At 45.4% G+C, this 23,420-nt stretch overlaps 1 protein-coding gene across 13 annotated transcripts in view; it reads right to left on the bottom strand.

Annotated features, from left to right (window-relative positions):
* MLPH (melanophilin) overlaps window positions 1–14,592 on the bottom strand; it is an 80,210-nt gene extending 65,618 nt beyond the window's left edge. For 6 of the 13 annotated variants that reach the window (XR_010919791.1, XM_067548662.1, XM_067548672.1 and 3 more), the window contains exon 1: window positions 3,031–3,231. The gene's annotated coding sequence lies outside the window, so the exon portion shown is untranslated. Of the gene's footprint in view, window positions 1–2,521; window positions 2,594–3,030; window positions 3,232–3,997; window positions 4,082–8,293; window positions 8,347–12,887; window positions 12,917–13,724; window positions 13,767–14,329; window positions 14,445–14,528 lie in introns of those variants that run through there. The other 7 variants (XM_067548665.1, XM_067548666.1, XM_067548663.1 and 4 more) reach the window with 7 other exon arrangements.
* Between the last annotated feature and the right edge of the window lie 8,828 nt (window positions 14,593–23,420).

The following is a 23,420-nucleotide window of genomic DNA, read 5'->3' as shown; positions in this document are numbered from 1 at the left end:
GATTTGAGAGTGGCTTTGCACTGATGAATCCAAACAGCACGTCAATAGATGACAATTAGCATCACAACAAGACCCTATCTAAGTGCTTTTGCTGCAATTATCCCAGGGCCTCTTAAGCATGGGTTTGCTCCTGTTCTGTTCTGAATTCAATAGGGAGAAGAAGAAGAAAAAAAAAAGAAAAGTACATTCCAACTATTCATACTGTTCTGCGTGTCTACATGCCTGTTTACCGTTTCCAGTTCCTTCACAAACACAACACACATATTCTGCTCAAACAAAGAAGGAAATATTTTGTTGACAAGACAGTCGCCCACTTTTGGTTCCATCGGATAAGAGATCAAATGGTGAGTGGCAATTCTCACTATACAGAAACTGTAACTTCAAATAGAATGCAAAGTTTTTGCTTCAGATTGACATGTATGACAATTGCTTGCACTGTAACAATGAAAGGTGTGACACCCTGGTCTTACTCTTGTTGCTATTAAAGTAAACAACAATGCTCCCTATTAACTTCACCAGGAAGGGGACCACTCCTTATTTTACAACGCGGCGCCGAGTCTGAAAACGACAGAACACCTCTCTCAGTGTCATAGGGCCAGATTCTGCCACTCTTACTCACTGAGTGGCACCTCTCACCAGGAACTCAATGGGATCACTTATGAGGTGAGGTGCCACTGAGCCCAAGAATCGAACACTAAGCATTCAGCATTTGCCTGATTTTCATCTCATTGAAATCAGTAAGACTCTCATTGACTTCAAAGGGCCCCTAGTTCAGCCAAGAATATGAGCATGGTGCTCAACTCTAAGAATTGGAGTAGATCCACTAGAATCGATGGTGCTATCTCACCAGCTGAAACAACGTTGTCAATGGAACAACCCACAAGCTTAGGTGGTCTGTTGAATTGGGACCTAACAACAGAATTGATCAATTAGTCAGCACTGGTTTTACAGTTCCTACCAGTGGGACCTCAATATCGCTGTTTTCATAAGCAATGTTATTTTTGTCAGCAATATGCCCACACAGAGGTCAGACACGGCAGCATCACTTGAAAATGACATTTGAACTAGATTCCGACAACCAAAAAAATAAAATAAAATTAAAAAAAAAAATCTGCCTTGATACAGCTCTAGCAAATTAGCTACAGCAGCTTTTAAATAATAAACTCTCTTAGAAATCATTTTAAATGGGAAATCTATCCCCTGCATGTTCTGACTGAAGCTGATCTTTTTTAAAGTTTGTTCATGGAATTTTGCAGCTTTACAACAAGAGCATTCACCAGCATGAAAGCCACAAATACAACTTCCTATTTTAAGAAAGAAAATTACATCAACATGACCATCAGCTGATTTCCCCATCACTTTCCCCCTCCAACAAATACGTGAATAAAATGCCCAAAGCTTATTAACTTGAGTCAGCAGATGTTTTACACAGAGGTGACCATGGATGAGTGAAAGGGACTTGAGCTCCATCTGATAGAAATCGATGGAAGGATATGCCAATTTACACTAGGTGAGGATCTGGCCCCAAAAGGCTTCAGAATGACAGCACCACTGAAAGATCAGTTTAAATGAGGCTTTTTATTTTGTTGTTGTTGCCATCTCGACTAATAGCTATGTTGGTCAGGGGCGTGGATTTTTTCATACTCGACTGACATAGGTGTGGCTTTTACATGTAAACCAAGCCCAAGAACCAACAGGCTTCTCAAACTAAACTAACAGCTTGTTTTTCAGAAGAATGGGAACCCAAGTCTGCATACAAAGTGAGGGGTACAACTGCATGTCTATTTGGCACACAAGGTTCCCACAGAGGGGCACAGAAATCAGGCACTTGTACATACAAGTCAAGCCATAACTGGCTGTGTATCAGTGGAATTGTCTGACTTGCAAGCTCAGCTGCAGAACTTGCATATGGAAGAAGCAGCACGTACCACTAAGGCTGCCTTCACCTCCTATACTCCCAGCAAAGCTAATGCATTGCAATGGAGATTTCAGTTCTCCATGTCAGGGGAGGCTCAGCATAGTAACTTTCTTAAGCAGCCTTAGAGATAGTTAAACAGGATGAAACAGGAGTGAGAGCTCTCACTGTGCCAGCAGTGAAGGATGAGGTGCTCTGTGCAAATGCTGCTAATGCAAATCAGGGAGGAAAGTGGGAGCCCCTCTCTGCTTTTAGCACAGGAGGGGGAACTGTATTCCCCACACACCCTCTCTTGAACCCTTGCTTTGTAATAAGTGTACATGCATTTCGCACTAGAACTGGGTGAAGATTTTCAGGACACAAACTGTTTGCAAATTCAGGTTAAATTCGATGAACAGTTTTGGCTTTAAAAAAATCCACAACTGGAAAAAATTCAAGAAGTTGCAATGATTCAATTTGGCCAGTTCCCAATGGACTATTTCAACTTTTCATTTGGAAACAATGAATGTAGCTGATTTTTTTTTTTTAAAAAGCTGACAAAGATCCCTGAAATGAAGGGCCAGGGGGAAAGAAAATAGTTTTGGGTCTGAGACGAGGGACACTCACCTCTCGTGAGCACCTCCAGTCGGGTGGATGCGAACCTGTAGACTCTCTCTCTTTCTCTCTCTGCGGTACCCCCTGTTGGCCATTGCACTTTTAAGGTGGGTCATCAGTGGCTCAGCCCTCTGGCCAAGTCACACACAGTCAATATGCAGGAATGCACAAACACCTTCCTGGCCCTGGCCCCTGAATAATGTCTTTAGCCCGGTCTCTGGGCTCAGTTCTGAGCCCCTTCTGGACTAGCTTTAAGTCTGTGCCTGCCCAGTTATAGAGCAGAGCCTCCAGGGCTCTCTCTTTGCCTTTAAATTCTAGCCTGGTGTTGGGGCTTCTAAATAAAACTCATCCCTTTCTCGGGGCTTTGGCCACTCTTCCAGTGGGGGAACCCGGGCCCACCCACTACTCCAGGTCCCAACCCAGGGAGACTACAAATAGCAGCCACATGCTGCTCCCTTTAATATTTGATGCTGCTATTCCTTGTGCCACTTCCTACATAGGCCCTTCCTCTTCACCTTTACCTCAGTGTTCTTTGTCTGTTCCCTGCTTGAGCAGGGTCTTGCCCAGTCCTCTTTAACCATGGACTTTCACAGATTTCCAGTACTTCCTCACCCTTCTGCTCCCAGCCAGCAACTGACTAGCACACCCCCTGCACTGCCTTTTAACTGAGCCTGCTGCGTTCGGATTGGCTGCTTCCCTGCAGCCTGTGTAGGCAGGCCTGGAGGACCCACCTTTACTGCTCCTTTTCTGGGGCAGGGTGTGGTAGGACTGCAAAGCCCCCAGCAGGAAGTTTCAAAGGGCCTGGTACATCCACATGACAGGGTCAAACAAAACATTTATTTCAATCACAAACATTCTCCCCTTCCCTCCCCTCCCCCCCCATTTTTCCATTCTGGTGAGAAAAACCAAAATAATTCACTTTTGGTTTGCATGGAACAATTTTTTCTTTTTTTTTTTTTTTTTTAAAGATTTTTTTGGTTTGGCTCCGAACCAAAAAAATCAATTATATGCTCAGCTCTATCGTGCACGTTTTCCAAGACTTGACTTTCTGAAAATAAGGTCGCCAATGTTTTCTCTCAATGTATGCAACAGCTAGTCTTTTCGATATTACGGGCCAGATTCTCTGCTGGTACAATTCAGTGTTTACACCAGCTGTGGACCTGGCGCTGTAAGTCTGTGTTTCCTCACCCGCAAATGGCCAGGGAGGAGCAAGAGGTTCTAGTGATGCTGAAACGGAGATCTGAGTTTCGCAACTCATAACCATCTCTGAGCTGAAAGAAGGCAAGCAACACGAACACAAAGGACCCAATTCACTGCAGGATGGAGAGATCATTACATTGTATCCAAACAAGGCAGGCAGAAAGTCCTCACTGCCAACTCAGAGGAAGCCTCCACGGATGTCAAAGGCAAGTTTACTGGCTTTTTGCTCTTTGGAACCATCTCAGAGTCATAAGAATTATCATCTATAACCCCATTTCCCCCCTTCACCTGAACGTAGTTTTCTACAGAGGTCCTCTCGTTTGCACTTCGCTTCCTTTCAGAACATTGCGATGACCCTCATTACACAAGACACTGGGAAAAAACAAGTTCAAGCAGCTTTAGCTACAAAATAGATCTATTATCAGGCATCCTATGGGTTTACTTATTACTGTTGTAACGTTTATTTAATGATCAAAGCTTATTTTGGACAGTTTAAGGCAACCAGAACAAAACTTATCAGAGTTATAACTTTATGCTAAGGAAAAAGGGCTCTCATTAGTCTGTGATCAGTTGACTCTCATTAGTCTTTGATCAATTGCTGGAGCAAACATTGCCGTGACGTTAATGAGGGTTAGAAATTGACAGCCCCAGGGGATTAGAAAAGGAAGCTTTGTTTAGCAGCTTCTACTGGCAACGGACAATCTGCTAACACAGGCAGCAGAGGCTGTATTTTGTAAAGGTGCGTTGTCCGGATATGACAGCGGTGTGTATGATTGACAGTGGACATTAAGATGGATAATGGGGATACTAGATGCAGCCTAGATTTGAAACTAGTGAGATTATTCTAAGCCTCCATCCTCCTCTAAATCCCAATGTTTATAAAATCCTGCTCCTTTCTTTAATGGGCTACGCTGTGGCTTTACCTCTAGCCTGGAATGAAAAAGCTGTGCGTCGCTGCACTGCTCTAGGTGCTGACCAGGACACAAACTATGGCTCAGTCATGATTCTCCCTTGCGCCATGGGAGAAGTAAACCATGTGCAACGGCCCTACACCTGGTGCAGATTCCTTCCCTCTCTGTGTAGGCTTGGCTGTGCTGGCTGGTGTGTTGGGGGTGGGGTGGATGGACTCTCAGGTCTGTCTGGCTGTTGTCTCTCTCCCATACTACAACATGCAATGAGGGTAGCCCACCTTACAGCCCTATACTGCTATGCGTGGGTGCACAGGGCAAACCACAACCTTGCCCCACGTGATTTTCTAATCTGCTCAATATCAAAGCAACTGACTGAAGCCAAAATGCAAGCCAGCTGGTCTTAGTAATACTTCTAGGACAAGAGCGTTGCTGCTGATAGATACAGTGACGCTATGCCATGTATTTATTTCAGTCTGAGAATCAAAGGGCAGATTCCCATGCTTTACTCATGTGGAGTAGCAGCTTACTCCAGAGGTAGCAGTTCCATTGAACTGGGGGGGCAATCCTGGAGTAAAGTACTACTTGGTGTGAGAAAGGATAGCAGAATTTGGCCCTGTCAGGAAGACAGGACTGTTTCCTCGAGAATCATAGACTCCTAGAAGATTAGGGTTGGAAGGGACCTCAGGAAATCGTCCAGTCCAACCTCCTGCTCAAAGCAGGACCAACCCCTACTAAATCATCCCAGCCAGGGCTTTGTCAAGCCGCACCTTAAAAACCTCTAAGGATGGAGGTTCCACCACATCCCTAAGTAACCTATTCCAGTGCTTCACCACCCTCCCAGTGACAAAGTTTTTCCTAATATCCAACCTAGACCTCCCCCACTGCAACTTGAGACCATTGCTCCTAGTTCTGTCATCCATCACCATTGAGAATAGCCTAGCTCCATCCTCCCTGGAACCCCCTTTCTGTTAGTTAAAGGCTGCTATCAAATCCCCCCTCATTCTACTCATCTGCAGAGTAAACAAGCCTAGTTCCCTCAGCCTCTCCTCATGAGTCATGTGCTCCAGCCCCCTAATAATTTTTGTTGCCCTCTGCTGGACTTTTTCCAATTTATCCACATCCTTTCTGTGGTGGAAGCAAATGAGACCTCACCAGTGCCAAATAGAGGGGAATAATCACTTCCCTCAATCTGCTGGCAATGCTCCTACTAATGCAGCCCAATATGTCATTAGCCTTCTTGACAATAAGGGCACAATGTTGACTCATATCTAGCTTGTCCATTGTAACTCCCAGGTTCTTTTCTGCCGAACTGCTGCCTAGCCAGTTGGCCCCCAGTCTGCAGCAGTGCATAGAATTCTTCCATCCTAAGTGCAAGACTCTGCGCTTGTCCTTGTTGAATCTCATCAGATTTCCTAGCAGAGAAACCTAGCTTCATCATGCCTAAGGGGAGTAAAGTTTTGATGTCTGTTATAAACAGTGTAAATCTGATGTATTGCCTTTGGAATCACCTCAGTAAAGAGGTATACTTGCTTTTATTTTTTGGTACTGTTTGAATGGGTTAAATTGAATGCTTGAAAGTATACAGAAACAAGACACTTTTGTAGCTGCCTCTGTGGACATGGTTAATACCTGGTGAAGCCAGCTGCACTGTAAACTAATAAAAATTAATGGAAACTTACAAAAGTAAACAGTAACTGAACAAACTCAAGTTAATTTCTTTCCTATCTGATTGTGAATTCAAGCATGCCCGTGTGCACAGGTCTTTAATGACTTAAATATACCTATTACAGCTGAGCAGTAATGGGTAGGAACATAAAGTATTGAATAGCTTGGGTTAAACTGACCTGTGGGAACAATGCATGAATACCAGCCACATTCCAGGAGACATGGCTTAGACTCCACTCAAGCTTTAGCGCTTGGGACCAGACAGATTTATCACTGATTTTAATGACACCGACTCAGTGGATTTGCACCCAGGATGATTTTATAGTCCAACAGGCCTTGGGCATGAAATGCTATTGTGTGGGGTCTGGAGTAAAAGCATTTAATAGAATCACAGAAGTCAGATGTGGGACCTATTATAAGATTACCGTCTTTTTCCCTACTGCCAGTGCAGGAGTGCTTCTTAACGCAGGATTCCCAATGCTTTACAAATAAATTGCACCAGAGAGCCAAGCAGCCATTAGGTCTTTGGAGACTATTCCACACTGGCAGGAAGCTTCTCCCAGATATTCAACCATAACATCTTGGTTTCCTCCCATCAATCCTACTTCTCCCCAAAGAGTCTATGGCACAGCCCCAGTGGCACTCTGGTCTCATAAACTGGAAGCTCCGTGGCAGCTTAATTCAACTTGTTTACATTCAAATGAGCTGAGACAATAAATAATACATTCATTGCAGTAGCCCCCATGTTATTTCTTTTGCTATTAATTCCATTTGTGCGGGGTTCACATTTTCAGGATTTCAATATGTGGCAGGTTTTTCTAATGATAACGGCCTTGTAGCAATTGTCATGAGGGAAGCTGGAGGTTCCAGGAGCTGAGGAGGAAGCCCTTGGGATTTTTTAACACCTATGCAGATGTGAGAGGTATCTTGGGATTGTAGAGCAGGGATGTTAGCTGGATGTTTCTGCTGAATTGGTCAGCAGGGTCACAGTTAACATACTAACATTTAAATGGCTAAGTTTAGTTCTCAGATTTGATGCTCTGCTGAGATAAATGGGGCAGCTCACACATTCAGAGCAATCGTTTCAGGTTGCCTGCAGATTCAGGCAGATACTACTGCATTGGTTTACACTCGGTTCAAATTCAAAAGGTTTTTGTTCACCACCATCAAAACAGAACTGATGAATTAGAAGTGAAGATCTGGTTCCCAAAGCAACTGACCCTAACACTAACAGTGTTCCAAAATCCGCTAATGCAACATTGGAAAAGGGCTGGATTCTCCTCCAGTGTGCGCAGGTGAAAATCAGAGGAAAATCCACTGAAGTCAATGGAGTTACACTGATATAAAACTGGTGTAAGCGAGAGGAGATTCAGGCCTCAAAGCTGACTATGCAATACCTGGAGGCTTGACGTACTAGTTGGGAGAGGAGAGAACACACTGATTACATCTGTGGAAGACACTAGAGAGAAGATCCCGGATCTGGGTCTCATGAAGGGTCCATTTTACACTTCATGATCCCCATGAGGAAACAAAGCAAGAATTCACTTGGCTTTTGCCCCCCCCCCAGACATTTGTGATACAGACTGTGGACAGGGAGAAGGGGCCAGAAGGGGTTGGTCCCCCTCCAGGATGTAAGCCATGATGCAAGATCAGAGGGTACTTAGTGAAATCAGAGGAAGGTTGTTGCTGGAGCCTGTGCATGCAGCCTTATCAAACATCGCTATGCTCTGTGCCGTGCACACAGACGAGCAACATCTTTTCTTAGGACAAAGACTCTAGAGTGGAACAAACGGGAAAGAGGAAGACCTGGGCAGCTGAATTCCCAGCTGTAATTCAGCCACCACAATTTAATAAGGCACATTATGGTTGCTTCTTTCCTCTTGCCATTTCAACACGCTGGAGGAAAGGACACAATCCTTGTTGTAGGAGGTTAGTCAGCTGATTTGCTCGCATAGCTAGAAAGCAGCACAGACAGTGTAATTCTCTGAGAGCTGAGTTCTGCCCGTACCACAACATAACTGTGTCCTCAGGAGATCTGCCGGGGTGGGTAAAGATGAAAACTCTCCCGGGAGTTCAAGTAACCTCTGCTCCCCCTAGTGCAGAATGGCTTGTGGATCTGATTTTCAACAGAGCATAGCATCTTGGTGATCAGGCATTAGGGCCTCAATTCAGCAGAGCACCTAAAGTTAAGCACAGGAATCCCAGGATAGGATTGCTTAAATGCTTAAAAGTTCAGCACATACTTAAGTGATCTGCAGAATCAGAGCATACGGGACACACTGAATTTAAAACTCTCCCTCTCGGCCTAATGGTAGACTAACAGGCAAATCCTTAGTTGGCGTAAATTGTTAATGGAGCTCAGCGATTTACACTAGCCTACGATCTCTCCCAAAGTTGGCAGGTGAAATAACATTAAGCTAACCTGCTTTAACATATGGATTTGCTTTCAAGCACAGGCAGCATGTGGGTGCACATGTTGTGTCCACCCGGCCTTCTCCGAAATTTGCATGGGTATCTCTACACAGCCCATGGCAGTGAGCCTCCGAGCCCAGGTCGACAGACTCAGGCTTGTACTGAGGTTCTAAAAATAGATGTAGCAGCTCGGTCTTTGAAGTCTGAGAGGGACACAGCCTTCAGAGCCCGAGTCACAACTTCAAAGAGCTGCCTACACAGCTAGTTTCAGTGCAGTAGCGCCAGCCTTGTGACAAGACTCACTGCCATCGGCTGTGTAGACATATACTCTCTGCCCTAATTCTCCATCTGTAAAATAGAAATAATACAGGGGCATTGTAAGGGTGAATACATTAAAGATCGCAAGGCACTCCAACTCTACAATAACAGAAGCCATACAAATATCTGAGATAGACAGAGGCTAGCCTGAGTAGAGGCCCATTGTTATTGTATTTACTGTAAAGCTATTTACAGCTAGTAAAGAAAATCTTCAGCTCTAGAAAACCTGATCAAAAGGGAGTACAAATGCATAAAGTTTCTTTTAAAAAGAAAAATCGGTCTGAATGGAAAAATGATCCATTTTTAAATCATTTCAACAAAAACAGTTTTGTGTTTGTAGTCAATTGTTTCCCAGTAGTGCTGGCAACCCGAATGCCAGGGCAAAGTGAAGCTGCTAGGAAACTGACAATTGTGTGTGTGTAAAGTAGTGGACGGTGAAGCTGATTTTAAAAATCACTCTTTAGTAATTAAGGCCCTGATTCAAGAAAGCATTTCTGTTCAGGACAGCATGTAAGCGTGTGCTTAAGATTAAGTCTGTGCTTAAATTCTATCCTGAATTTGGGCCTTTTAGAATTATTAGCAACACTAGTGCCATCTTTTTTGTATTTCCTTTTCTGACCTGGACAACGTCCTTTTAAAGAAATGAGCATTGGATTTCAGAAGCATGAGATATTTTGGTCAGAAATTCTCATGGTAGGTGCACCTCTCAAATGTATTTCCTTTCATGCTAGTCCCCAAGATACTTCTGTTTCACAGAAGTTTGCTTATATTACTGGAAATTATTTACATCAGAATTAATGAGCTATGAAGCTGAGCCAGCAGAAAGTGCTGTCTGCACTAAAGGAAGGAATCCCACAGACTTGCTAAGCATCCCATGTGACAATTTTTATGTCCTTCATTTTTGTCTTTGACATACATTACATTACATCCCACATTTGGGTTTAGAAGATGCAGTGATATAGTGTCTACAGAACGCTTGGTTTCTAGCCTCCGATTATTTTAAGGAAATGGATACAAAGGTGATAAGATAAATACTTGAACTCATCAGCTGCTTGTATGCCATTCACATGTTAGTCTTTGATCTAAGGTATGATAACTAATTCAGTTATGTACTCAAGACTTCTAGAATAACCATGTGCATTAAGATTAGACTCACATAATGATAAGATAATAAGTGCCTGATTCTCAGAAGTGCTGAGCTCTCATTAACTTCAGTGTGGGAGTTGAGCAATTCTGGAACTTAAACCCCTTTGGGAAACAGCCCCACAGTTTCTGGGATAAGCAGATGCAATCAAGGAAAGGCTAATATCATTCTCTTAAAGTTGGTTTGAGTGAAACAAAATCTTTCTCAACATGTCTTCCCCTAAGAGAAGAAACTAACATTTATTGGACCTAATCATTAAGTTTAAAAAAAGAAAAAAGAAAAAAAGTAAGCCACGTTATTGTAAAACTGCAGTGTTTTGAATAATTAAAATGCTAGAATATCATAGTTTTCTTGTACAGTCAGGGTCCCCACATGGGGGGGCGGGGGAAGGGTACACTTTACCAGGGCCTGCAGGCCCTGGGGGGCCCAGCCCAGGCTGCAACCCCCATGGGTGTGTTTGTGGGACGGAGCTTGTTTTACAAGTTTGTACTGGGCCAGTAAAAATTATGCTTGGGCCTTGTATATGGTGATAGCTGAACATACACTATAGTGTCTTCTAGCAGTTTCATTATAAAATCAGCTATATTGGGTTTAAAACTCAAACGCATGGTCTTGTCCACACATGAAAGTCATTTCAGAATAAGGTAATGTGTAAATTTAAATGAAATAGCTATTCTGGAATAACTCCATGTTTGAGCATTTTATTCCAGAATAAAACTGGCTTTTACTTGTTAAACTTAATCCACCTCCAAAGTGGATTAAATTAATTCCAGAATAGTTATTTTGTAATAACTCCACTCTAAGTTTTTCAAACCCAAATGTGTCCAATAGTGTATAACTAAATGATTTAGATAATGGCATAGAGAGTACACTTACTAAGTTTGAGGACGATACCAAACTGGGAAGGACTGGTAAGTGGTTTGGAGGCTAGGATAATAATTCAGAATGATCTGGACAAACCGGAGAATTGGTCTGATGTAAATAGGATGAAATTCAATAAGGACAAATGCAAAGTACTCCACTTAGGAAGGAACAATCAGTTGAACAAAATGGAAAATGACTGCCTAGGAAGGAGTACTGCGGAAAGAGATCTGGGGGTCAGAGTGGACCACAAGCTAAATATGAGTCAACAGTGTAACGCTGTTGCAAAAAAAGCAAACATGATTCTGGGATATATTAGCCGTAGTATTGTAAGTAAGACACGAGTAGTAATTCTTCCACTCTACTCTGCGCTGATTAGGCCTCAACTGGAGTATTGTGTCCAGTTTTGGGCACCACATTTCAAGATGTGGACAAACTGGAGAAAGTCCAGAGAAAAGCAACAAAAATGATTAAAGGTCTAGAAAATATGACTTGTGAGGCAAGACTGAAAGAACTGGTTTGTTTAGCCTGGAGAAGAGAAGACTGAGAGGGGACATGATAACAGCTTTCAAGTACATAAAAGGTTGTTACGGGGAGGAGGGAGAAAAATTGTTCTTCTTAGCCTCTGAGGACAGGACAAGAAGCAATGGGCTTAAACTGCAGCAAGGAAGGTCTAGGTTGGACATTAGGAAAAGCTTCCTCACTGTCGGGGTGATTAATCGCTGGAATAAATTGCCTAAGGAGGTTGTGGAATCTCCATCACTGGAGATTTTTAAGAGCAGGTTGGACAAACACCTGTCAGGGAGGGTCTAGATATGACTTAGTCCTGCCATGAGTGCAGGGGGCTGGACTAGATGACCTCTCGAGGTCCCTTCCAGCCCTATGATTCTATGAAGCTATTTCATGAAACAAGAAATTTGGCTAGGTTGTTCTTGTTTTGATTTGCATCTAGAGTATTATTTACATGCACACACACACACACACACACACTCTTTCTCCTGACTCTAACCCTGAACAATATATACAGTTTGGAATTTGTGAGATTAAACCATTCCTTCCCCCATGGCTTCACCCAGCTGCCGTTAAGGCGAGGTATCTCTCATGGAAGTCGATGAGAGTTCTGCGTGCCTAAGACTAAAAGGTCTCAGGGTGGTGTGTGTCAACATAAAATGGAAATAAAGGGCTAGTTCCTTCACATTCACTCCTGTTCCATAATATATTTCAACAGACAGGGAGCAAAATTAAATTGAATTGGGGCCAGCAGTCAGATGTATGGTGTGGTGTTGTTTGTTCCATAATAACTGAGGTCACAGCTAGCTCTCCATTATAAATTCAATTTTCAACCACCATCCCCAACTAGTTCTGAAAGATATCCTGCATGCTACATCTCATCCCAGGCGACAGTTTTCTGGGAAGCTTGGCAGAAATCTGACAGTTTTAAAGATCTGGCGTTTTGAAATCTTAGCAGTAATTGTGCATTTTTTTGGCTCAGCACAGCTTTAAAAAAGCACGGCCTGAAAACCTCACAATTATTTTGTTTTCAGAGGCCTTGCTGAGGAGAGGGCCCTTTTATAATTTTGGGAGAATAAGGTAAAGAACTGTTTTAAAAGAAGTATATAATGAACAATGTTCACAGAACATAATTTTCAGGTAATAGTTTTCTTAATTTTACATGTATTTATGTAAATTATAAAGGGGAAGGGGGTGTAAGTTTGATGGGGTGATAGAAAGTGAAGGAGGAAGACATGGCACAGGCTAAGTGGCTTCAGACCTTAATTGTTCTTTTAAAGACTTTTAGAAGAATTGTTCTCTGGAAATCACAGGACATTGTCAGGGTGTCAAGTAGGCTACATCAATATATACTCACAAGCAGAATTATATTGAATAATATCTTCTCTCACGCTGAGCACACATACACACCTCCACAACCTCCTTTAGGAATGTGTTAATATTTGCAGAGCATTAGCACATGGCCTGTAAGAGCCACAGATCAGTTAAAACATCAGTGCTTGGAAGAAATATCATGGTTATCCCTAGCTGGGGGGTTGTTCTCCATTTAAAGATTCAGCAGCAAGAGACAGATAGAAGAGTAAAGGAAGGGCCATGTGAGGCTCCTTCTAAGTGCCATCAGTTTCCATTGAAAACAGCAGGATTTGAGGACACCTAGCACTTTCCAGGATCAGAACTGAATTGCAAAGATTAAGTGGTAGTATCCTGAGCTTGGCATTCCTGTCAATTCAACAATTTTGATTTCCAAAAATGAAACTAACCTCCCCTCTAGATAGGAGCCAGCAGTAGTTTTTGTTTGTTTGAAAACCTAAGATATTGAGAGTCTTTTTTTTTTTTTTTTTTTTTGCTATTTCTCTCTAAATCCATAGGCAGTGGTTTTATAGGAGTCAGCCCAACATGGGACAGATTAGATAGCCACTCTGTTAACAATAATGGGAGTTGCCCCATTTACTCTGCTTACATGATGCTGAGAATTAACCCTTTGAGGCATGATCCTGTACCTCATGTATATCTTGCGGTTCCATAAAAGTTAACAGGAGTTTGGAGGCAAAAGTAAGCAGGATTATGTCTTGAACAGAATTTTTTGTTAATACAGATTCTAGGAGTGGCTAACATGCTTCCGTGGAGAGCTATTCATCATTAATAATGCATTGCAAATGAAATTACCACATGCACAAAAAGTAAAGATCCTTACATTTTCAAGGATTGCACTAGATTTACCCCCACACAGCTTCATCTGAAATCAATAGGAGATTCAGTATGTGGATTATTCCTCAATTTATAGGTAAAATAGGCTAGGTCTTAAACCCTCAGAAACTAGGAAATTTAGAGTTAAAGGAAACTGCCCTGCTTTTCACAGCATGCTCTTCTGAAAGTTCAGCTAAGGAAAGGCACTGCCAACCATGTGTATGACATGAATTGCATGTGAAATTTAATTAATGCACTTTAAATTGGCATTTTGAAGCCTCAGGCTGGTTATCTGCCAGACTATGGAAGAGTGACATAATTTCTGAGACTGGCTGGAAGGGCATTCAATGTCAGGGAGTTTACACCCGTTTCCATTCTTCTTTCAGGTTGATTCAACTAGCATAGGGATTTTTCCTGACACTCTCAGCAGAGCTGCAATAGCCAGTCTGTACTTTTGGACACAGTTGAGACACTCTACAATCCAGTTTTACAGGTTAATCCAGAAAATAGCTCTCTTTCTGTCTGGAAGTTTATCTTCTTTGATCACCACCCGTCCCAATATAAAACTGGTATTTCTTTCCTACCTCTCTCCTCTCCAGTCACTTTTCTTACCTTTGCTACTGTCACCATCCTGCACTTTACCTACCAGTCGCAGCAGGGCTATTGATTGCTACAGGGCAGGGACACTACTTAAAGCTGGGGCTCAGCGTTAAGAAACTTACTGATCACGTTAGCACTAAGTCCCTTTCCCATCAAATCCTTTGTGTAAACGCCCCAGAACTGATCCTTATAAGAGGAAGATGCGCTTTACCTTGTGAAGGGCTGCAGCCGAGGTTGCTTTGGTCTCCCTCCCTCTCTCTCTGTCTGGCTAGGTGGCAACTGGCAAGGCAATCACCAGTCCTCCTAGGGGGTGGAGTAAAACTATGTTTTTGTCACATGCTCTCATCCTCTCCCCTGCGGCTGGTAACCAGAACCAACCACCTAATCAGTGCCCAGCGATCACATGGGCCGATTAGCGCAATTTAGAAACTCGGAGCTAGGGGGATCCTGCTCACCCACCCAGGACTCTAACCCCCCTTAAGTCAGTTTCCCAGGCCGCTGGACTAGCTCCTCTTGGGAGACTGTAGTAAAATTTAAGGGGAATAGACAGGAAATATGGGGCCAAATACAGGCCTGGTGTAGCTTTGTTGAAGCCGGTAGAGTAGTTACATCAGAGAGGAATTTGGCGCAGGCACTTCAAATAACACACACTATCCTATTGGCAAAGAAAGAAAGAAAAAAACCCCAAGGAAAAAAGAAATATTTGCCAATTTTTTAATCAGTTGAGTAGAGACCCAGGATTTTCAGTCTTGGAAATCTTGTGACCCGAAAGCAGGTGATTGCATAAGGGAACAAAAATACAAAAAAGAAACAAACATACAACAAACAAACAAAAAACCTAGACAAAACCCCAGTAGCACTCACGCACAGAAAATCAAAGTTTATAAGGTTTGGAGGAAAAAAAGAAAGTTAAAGTGACTGTGTGTGTCTGTATCATGTTGGGACTTACTTCAAGAGAAACAATCATGGTTTAGTTCTGTCTCCAAAAATGATCAATATCTTTTTAAACTAAATTTGACCAAAGTTTGGGAAACATTGAATGGAGTCACGTCTGCAGCATGTGATATTTTGCCTTCTGATGCATGATAATTAATGGAGACTTTTAGATACTGAAATCAATACATGGAATTAAATTGTGGTGATATTGAAGTAGTGGGGGTGGATCATCTATATTTCCATTTGCTTGTTGATTTTATTTTAATCTCTGGAGGCCTGGATTGAAATCCACTGGTGATCAGATCAGGGAGATGAGTTTGGTGGTCTCAGCTAGAGATGCCTAGGACACTTGTCTGTGACCATCATAAATCAAACTGGCTCTATGAAGCAAGCTGTGTGAGGAAGTCTGCACATTGCCTGCCTGCCAGTACATCTAGCCCTTTGTTCTCACTAGCACTAAAGCTCATGTATACTTAAAAATAAATAAATTAGATCCCTCCCTTCCAGCATGGGGCATAAAGTCATTAGATTTAGCAAACTATGGCCAACATCTATAGACGACAATATACACGATCAATGGCTTTTCAAGGACAAGGAGTCTGGCTTGGAGCAAACTCTGCTTCAAAGAACTCTGACAGGCAATGGAGTCTGGGGAGATGAGCGCAGTCTGGAGTCAGGCAATCTCCAATTCCAGTCTGGTGACTTGTGTGTGGCCGCAAGCAAGTCATTTAGTCTTAGTTTCCCCAAAGAGGTGGCCTGGCTGCAGGGCATGCCTACCCAGAACTTATTGCAGGATTGGGGGCTGGGTAGACAAGGCAGGAGGGCTGTATTTGCATTTTACAGAGTGGGAACCGAGGCACGGAGAATTCAAGGGACTTGCCCAAAGTCACACAGGAAGTCAGTGACGGAGCAGGGAAGTGAACCATCATCCTTGAGCCCCATCCCAGAGACTTAATCACCCAGTTAAGCCCTCGCCTGGAGAGTAAACAAAAATCTGTGCCCTGAAGAGGATGCACAAACCTGCATGTTCTAGCAGCCTGGGGAGGGGAGACAGATATTTTGGTCCTATTCACACGACTGTTCCTTTTTAAGTAGGGTGCTAGTGGGGAAGACGTGGGCATCATCCAAAGCCCTCTGAGTTGACAGCCGTCTTTCTATTGACTTCACTAGGCTTTGGATCATCTGTAGGGGCCCTACCAAATTCATGGTCTATTTTGGTCAATTTTATGGTCATAGGATTTTCAAAAGAGTAAATTTCACGGTTTCAGGTATTTACGTCTGAAATTTCACAGTGTTGTAACTGCAGGGGTCCTGACTCAAAAGGGGCCATGGAGGGTTGCAAGGTTATTGTTGGGGATCGTGCTATTGCCTTCTTTACTTCTGTGCGGCTGTTGGCTGGGCGTTGCTTTACAGAGCCAGGGGACACGTACAGCTCCAGGCGAGACTTGTCCCTCCGTTTTGCTGCTCAGGGCAGGCTAGATTGTAACCGAGGGAGAGATGGCATGTCACTGCACTGCCCCAGGCCTGGACCACAGAACCGACTGTTCCCTCCATTGTACCGCATGTCTGTAGGGTGCCTTGCAGATTCACAGTCCTCCCCTGATTACCTCCTTGCTCTGTGGGAGGGGTAAAAGCCCTCCACCGCTTCCCTTTTTGTGAGGCAGCTTTATCCCCCTTGTACACCAGGCCAGCAAGAAAGGGACTGGAGCCAGGGCTCCACCCCCTCCCTGCCCCGTGTCTCAAAGAGGAGAGCAGTGAGAGAGTAACCTCCACACCCCACAAGCTGATCAGAGAATTAAACCCCTTGTTCCCCTGTGATCCAGCCCACGGGACTCAGCCCATGCCTCTCTTACCATCCCTTACTCCACTAGCAACACTACAGGAACCAGGGCGAGGGAAGGGACTGCTCAGCGTCAGCCAGCGGGGCTGAGACAGGCCCTCCAGGCGTCTCGCCGAGCGGGATGATAAGCGCATTTTATAAATCTAACTCAATAGCCACCCCCCAGCCACTGTGTGTGTGATTAAATTAGACCAGGGCCCGTGGGCGGTCTGCGCTGGAAACACGCCCCTGGGGCTTGGCTCCGGTTGGGCAGGGGGTTTAGGCACCACTTGAGTTATCTCGCTGCCTTGGATGTTTGGCCAGGGGCCAGCGTGAGACTAGGAAGGGCCCATTTAAATTTCATTGATGGGACCCTTTGGAACACGGAGTTGGCCCCTGGCCTCCCCAAAGAGCAATAGGATTTTAGCTACGCTGAGAGGTAGAGGAAGGGTGGCCTAGTGGTTAGGGCGCTAAGCAGGTACTCAGAAAACCTGTATTAAATTCCCTTCCATGCCTCTGGCATCCTATTTCCCGCCCTCCTCCCCTCCCCCAATCTGAGCAGTACCTTAGCTTCCCTGCCCCTGTGTATAGGCGGGCTTCCTCTACAGCACAGGTCTGCCTTAAGAGAATGGGTGGTAAAGGCTTGATGCTATTTGCTCTGTAGAGGTTCTTATACCAGGCTCCTCTCTGTAGCATCTCAGCACCAGTCGTGTTTAAGTCCTCTAACTAACATCTGCACCTGTGTGTTTGTTCTCTTGTCCTCTCTCCAGCGGGAGAATTAAGCCATTTTACTGGCAGCAAAATACATGGCAATGCCCAGGAGCCCTCGTCATGGAGCAGGCCCCCATTGTGCTAGGTGCTGTACAAACCCAGAGCAAGAGGACGGTCCCTGCCCCACCGCATGAGACACAACAGGTGGAGACAGACAGGAGTGCTAGGATGCAATGAGACAATATTGCTGATAGGCAGGAGTCCCCACCCGCCAGCGGTCTAACCCCAGTCAGGGTGTTTATAGGCATTACGGCAAAGGGGAGTTCTGAGGGAAGGAGAGACGATAGGTGGGGTGAGCGTGGGCAGGAAAGGACCTGAAAATGATGACAAGCAGCTTATGTTTGATGTGACAGAGAAGAGGGAGCCAGTGGAGGGATACAAAGTGATGATCTAGGAGAAGGATCTTTGCAGCAGCATTCTGAACGGCTAGGAGGAGCAGCGCAAGACTGCATTTGTCAAGGCCAGAGCAAAAGAACATTGCAGTAACTGAGACATGAGACGGTGGGAGCCCGGGCGAGAGAGCGTTAGCTGTGTGGATGGGTAGGGAAGGCTGTATCTTCCAGATACTGTGCAGAAAGACTCAGCAAGATTTAGACAGCCTAGAGGCAAGACCCTAGAGATGTCCGAATTGAAGATTGTGCCCAGGTTACAAGCCTGAGTGAGGTTAGATCTGGCTTGTGCGTCCCGCAGGCTGGATAACACCTACGGGGTATTAGAATTGGAATTAAAAGTTAATCTCATCTTAAAAAAAAAAAAAAGCAGCACTAGGCACTATTTTAGGTCTTCAGAGGGGAATTGGCCAAGAAATGTTACTAATAGCGTGTGTCAGATGCTGCTCTCACTTACACCAAAGCAATGCTATGGATTTAGGGGGCACATAGGTGTAAGAAGCAGAGTTTGCCGTTCATTCCCAAAGGCAGCCTATATATTACAGACCTGATTTAGACCATTGCTGTCATGGCTCAGGGCCAGATCCCCAGCCCCCACGTAGCTCTCCTTCTGCTCCAGCAGCACAAAGCAGCCTTTACGCTACCTTCGAGAACCTCTGAAGGAGTCCCCGAGCCGTGCAGGGGGCATGGCTGGGAAAAGAGGTGTACATCCAGGACAAGTACATCCTGTGCTCTGGGTAACCCTGGCTGCTTAGCAGGGATTTGGGCAGAGTCACTTTTGCACACTCCTTCCAGAGACCAGGACAAAGTCTGAGCCCTTATAATCCAAAGTGGTTACACTACACAGAAGGAGAGGAGAGCTGTAGGCTCTGGCCCCAATCCCTCTTCTGGGTGTAGTCCAGCCGAGACCATTCACTTCACGTGCATGAAATTCAGCCTTGAATGATGGTCAGTCTTTGCACTGCAGTCCACGGTGTGATTGCAGCCCCAATAGACGTACCCAAGTGTCACCCAATACATGGGTGGTCTGACTGAGGGTCCAGGGGAATCAGGAATCAGGCAGGTCAGATAAGAGCTGGGAACCATTCAGGACCCCTAGCATTGCACCAATCAGAGCCCAGGATTGGAGCCCTCTCTCAGGGTTAGCCAGTTACTGGGTAGCAGGGGGGGACTGACCTTGTTCCTAAACATCCTCTCGCTGGGGGTTCAAGACCTGCTTGTCCTGACAGCTAGCTAGCTTTAATTTAGCTAAGGAGAGCAATGAAGATGCGAGTCCAGCGAGAGACCTACAGAATGGTGGGTAATTACTTAGCTGGCTTATCAGTGCTTGTACTCTCTATCTATCTGCTGTCTACATGTGCTGCAACGGCACCCTGCCTGCAGTCTAGACATTGCCTTAGTCTCCAGCAGGGAGGCCAGCGTGTGAATTTTGCACATCTCAAGGTGCAGAGTGTGAGATCTGAAGCCTACACAGCTGATTCCATGCTAAAATACAATAACCAGCCAGATATTAGTAGGTCACGTTAGTTTCGCTGACTTAGAAAGAGCAAGTTTTCCTTCCCTTCTCTGCACCATGTTTATTTCTCATTTATGATTCAAATCATAATTCGTCTGCTCACGCTCCTTTTGGTTCCAGATTATGATGTAAGAAAAACTGTAACAACCGTTATGTTCACACTGGAAAAGAGCCCCAGGCCTATTCATTACGGAGCTTGGAGACATCATCTAACAAGATTTTCCTTCCATAGTTTTGCAGTTAAAAACCGTGCCTGTTAGAGTCTGAAAAGTGGTGCTTGAAGACGTGCAAGCCAGGGGAACCTTGATCCAAAGTGTCATAGACAGGACCCTGAGAACAATCCCCGCTTGTTATCACACTGTGCAACGTTTGCTGGACAACAACCATCCAGGCCCTGTGAAAAAAACTTTTGTTGTTACTCCCACAGCAGTGTCCCCCACAACAATGAAAGAGAAAAACTACTTACCATCCAGGAACAAAGGGTGTAATAAACAGATACACAAAGAACTGTGCACTGTTACACAACTGGAATCGAGCTACAGATCCTGCCCCCATTGAAATCAGAGGTGAAAATGGCCTTGACTTTCAGGGTGGGACACAGAGGCCAGATCTGCTCTACAGCCTTTGGCCCATGTAGCTGCGTCGGCCCGAGGTGTAGGATCTGGCCCTGCGGCAGCAGCGAGACCCTGGATGTCCCGCTGCCCCTCAGCTTTGAGGGCCAAACCCATACTGTGCTGCGACCCCCCCACCCACCAAGGCCACACCCTCCGTTTTGGCCCTGCCACTCCCTGTCCCGATGGAGGAGCTGGGAGGGCTGTAAACCTGCAGGGACAGTGGGGAGCCCACTGCAGCTCCTCCACACCATTGCCAGGGGGCTGGCTCCTGCACCAGGGCACCCCCAGGGCCTACCCCGCCTCGTCTCACTGAGGTACGTGCTGTGCATATGGCTGCTGGGGCTGAAATTAAAGCCCCTGGGGGACTTTGACAGTGGAAAGTTGAGCACCTAGAAAATTTAGAAGCCCGCAGAACTAGGCAGCAGCTGCGCGTGCCCGCAAGGGTGTAGTGAAAATAAATTCATTATCATGTACGAAATACTCAGCTATTTTAGTGATGGGCGCTGTCAAAGAAGCCCCGGGAAGCCATTTAGAAACCTGCCTTCAGAGCAGGGTTTGAACAGTGCATGCTCCACAAGGGTGTTCATGTTGAATGAACAATGAGGGTAAAACAAAATATCGAATAGCTGCTTATTGACTGAGCACCCTCCATCCCGCACACAGAACGAAGCAGGGATACTGTGGGAAAAAACAAGGCGTGATTGTGAAATTAAAGACTACCGTACTGCAGAAGCACTGAATTTGTTGCCCAGGCAGCCTTTGTTCTGCCACTTCCTACGTCGTAGGTATTTGCAACCTGAATCATGCTATTTTAGTGTCGTTTTTTTCATGGGCAAGACATATAATTAAGTTGGGCCTATGGTGAGAAAGGTCGTAACTTTGCCTGAAAGGGAATGAACAGTCCGTACAGGGGCAGGCAGTGTTGCAGCAAAGAGATCTTTATGCAGCATGCTGAGGGGCCAGTGTGACCATACTGAGGCTCCAGTTATGGCTGTTATGTTACATCCTTGGAAAGTACTTGTATTCTGAGAGAAATGAGCCCGGACCACGGAGAGATGCAAACCCATGAAAAGTCTTTGTTGCACTAACCCTAAAAACCAGCCAGGACAGGCTGAGCTATCCCCTAATAGTCTCTCTCTATTGCTATGGCAACAAGCTGAGCTCTGTTGCTATGGCAACCTAGGCAATAAGGCAAGATGCAAACAATGTCTAGGCAGCCTGTTCCCAGGCAGCTTGTTCCCGACAGCACAATGAATGAAGTCTCTCTTAGGGCTGGCCTGCCCTGAGAACTGACACCGGCCAAGCGATGTCTCCACAAACCCCACTTCCCCCGAGAGACATAGCTATACGAATCTAATCCCTGGTGTAGACAGTGCTAGGTCGATGGAAGAATTCATCCATGGACCTAGCTAGTGCCTTTTGGGGAGGTGGGTTACCTGTGTTGATGGCATAGGTAGAGAGTGGCAGAGCACGTGCCATGACATGCAGAGCATTCATGGCTGGCAGTGAATAACGTAGAATAATGTGGCATTCATCAATGGACGGGAGCCTACCGCGCGACACAGCACAGCCGTGAGACTGCTCTCAGCAAGGTCATGTAAGGAGAGTCTAACTTGCGTCTCTAAACGTGTGGGGAGCTGCTTATTGATCTGGTCTCTAATGAGTTTCCATTTGGCTTGCTGCTCTTTGAAACCGCACTAAACAAGAGGCATTCTTTCCCTTTGGATTTTTGGCAGCCACAAGCAGCTTTCCCCCTGACCTACTGGAACGGGGAAGGAAGCACGTGTCCAGAGCCCAGACTGAGAGATGCTGGAGGAAATGGAGTTGCCCTTGCTGGCGGTGTTGGCATACTCAGTGTGTTAAGAAGGGAAAAGAAATAACCTTGGTATACACTCTCATTGTCTCAATTCTGTCACTTCTTGCTTAATGCTGATTCAGCAACTCTGTCTCCACCGCCAGCAGAACGAGCTGGGCAAAATATATTTCTTCTAATGAGTTAGCGTCAGAATCAGGGAACGCCTTGGGTACTGCCAAGGGAGGGACGGGGCTTAGCGGGGCCACGTCCAGCCGTCAGCTGGTACGTGACATCCCAAAGGGCTGCCCATGAATAAGCAGGAATAAGAAAGGCCCAGCTCCTGCATCTCCTGGGTCTACTCCCATCTCATCTCTAGATACTTCTGATATGGGCTGTCATTCAATCCAGTTCATGGTGGAATGACCATTTCTGGCCAGGCCGGGCCTGGGCCTGGGCCTCACTTGGCATAAGTGGACAATGCTCCACTGGGGTCAGAGTGGACCTATGCCTGTTGACACTAGCTGAGGATCTGCCCCCTTTTATGTTAAAACACAGGCTTTGCGTAGCATTGCGAACCAGCAGCAAATGGGTTAGTTTTTCTGGGTCTGCTGCAATGGGTTCCTCGGAATACACGCCACCCGCCGTGTTCCTGCAGCCCTCAGGAGCCTGGAAACAATATACAAGATGTGTTGTGGTAACTAGTGTTTTAGCTTGCACCTTGTCTAATTACATCTGACTACATAGCTAGGAACTGAAGTACTTGGGCTGCTAAGGAGGCTACAGTGCTGGTTAGCTCTCTACCATGCTGTAGAGGCTTAGCAGACTGGAGAATCCAGCCCTAAGTCCACTTTGCACTGCAGAACTTCTCTCCAGCGGGAAGGGGAGGGGACATCTCTGCCTACCTCTGTGCACATCAGGGGCATGCTGGGGCAGGAAGCGTGCATGCTGGAGTAGAGCTCGGCTACGTCTCTCTCTCCTGCTCCCCTGCTGCAGCTTTAAACTTTGCACTGGAATCAGATGGCTCACAACTGATGGCGCACTGGATCACAGCTCGAGTGGGGTACAGAATCTGCCCCTCCTGGTTTTGATTAATAAGTTAAGCAGCTACCAAGAAGAAGCCAAGTGAGCGGCTCATGACTGGTCCCTTCACGGCACTGAGCAGGTTACCGATTCCTTTCTTCCTCCGTCCCCTCCTTCTCTGAGCCCCACTCAGATCCCAGCACTTGTCCTCTTCTACCTCTTCACTCTCCCTGACGTCCAAGC

Source organism: Emydura macquarii, unplaced genomic scaffold, assembly GCF_026122565.2.
Source record: "Emydura macquarii macquarii isolate MOO-44397 ecotype Brisbane River unplaced genomic scaffold, CSIRO-AGI_Emac_v2 contig_1253, whole genome shotgun sequence".
NCBI lineage: Eukaryota > Metazoa > Chordata > Testudines > Chelidae > Emydura > Emydura macquarii.
This window is presented reverse-complemented; position numbering and strand designations above follow the sequence as displayed.